The sequence below is a fragment of the Pyxicephalus adspersus genome, chromosome 2 (genome assembly GCF_032062135.1).
Source record: "Pyxicephalus adspersus chromosome 2, UCB_Pads_2.0, whole genome shotgun sequence".
Lineage (NCBI taxonomy): Eukaryota > Metazoa > Chordata > Amphibia > Anura > Pyxicephalidae > Pyxicephalus > Pyxicephalus adspersus.
In genome coordinates, this window is record NC_092859.1 from 61,928,468 (window position 1) to 61,929,769 (window position 1,302).

The following is a 1,302-nucleotide window of genomic DNA, read 5'->3' on the forward strand; positions in this document are numbered from 1 at the left end:
TGGAAATAATGTTTAGCTTTTTTAAGGTCATTACAGCAATACTTGTAGAGTATTGAGCTGAGACTTCATACTTGATTAGAATCACTTTGACAAATTTACAAACTGGAACATTCTTCGGGGAATAGATAGCAAAACTGCATTTGAAGAATACTTGGTTCTTGTTGCTATAAAGGGAAAATAAAAAATTACTACAATATCACATAACTTTGTGGGTCACCATAACATTATGCAGACAGCATCCTGACATTGAAACATCAACAAATGTTAGACAAAATGTTAGACACATTTATTCTGAATCCTATACATTAAATATGGGTTGCTTACGGAAACCTCAGGTGTCTCCTCTTCTTCTTGTGGTAAATGTCCACCTGAGGGACCCTAAACCAAAAAAAAAAAAAACACAAATTGAACACATTGGGAAAGGTTCATTCCCCCAACACATCCCAAAATAAACACTAATGGACCAGTTCTTGCCTACCTACCTCCACAGTGGATGCAGCCCGTGAAAACTCTTCAGAACCAGAAACCAGCAGACATGGATGTTCTACAAAGGCACATGATATATCACATCAAAATGAATGAATGTGGTGACAAGGCTTCACATATCAAAAGTCCCCAATATTTTGCACAAGCAAAATTATTTTTGACATATTAAGCTCACACTTAATGTGTCTTAACAGGCTGCACCAGAAACCTCTGCCAATAAAACTTATCAAATCTTACCTATATATAGATAGATATAATATAGAAAGATCAAAGGTTATTACTTAGCTTTTGGAAGGCTGAACACACACACAAACCAAATTACCTGTATTCTCCTCCAGGCTTTTCTGCAGTGGATCAACAACCTCCTCTTGTAGATGGCGATCTGTTAATTAAAGCACAAAAACAAATGAAATAGAGTGAGCTTGACTCTAACCCAAGTTCATTTGGATTGATCGGTTCACCACAATTCTAACCACAAAACATACCACTTCCAGAGCCAAAAATATGTGAAATTGAACACTCATATTACACATGAGTAAGGTTATAAACATGATTAGAGACACGTGCACAATGTCAAACAAGATATACCATGAAGGTTCATCTTACCCTGGTAAGATGAACCTTCGTGGTATATCTTGTGGGAGGAAGCCCAGTGTTATCTCGATGCGAAGTGACATCCTCATCATCCATATCACCCCGAGCACAGAGGGCAGGAGGGGACTGCTGAGTCTCAGGGCGTACTATTGTAAAAAAAGAAATACACACATTCTTAATGCAAGTCAAAAGAAGGTAAAAATACACTAAAGAGGTCATTTT

At 37.3% G+C, this 1,302-nt stretch overlaps 1 long non-coding RNA gene across 1 annotated transcript; it reads right to left on the minus strand.

Annotated features, from left to right (window-relative positions):
- Positions 1–258: 258 nt before the first annotated feature.
- LOC140322030 (uncharacterized) lies at positions 259–910 on the minus strand. The gene is made up of 3 exons (XR_011919105.1): positions 809–910; positions 483–544; positions 259–378 (listed from the first exon to the last, which is right to left on the minus strand). It is a non-coding gene; the product is annotated as an uncharacterized lncRNA (long non-coding RNA).
- Positions 911–1,302: the final 392 nt, after the last annotated feature.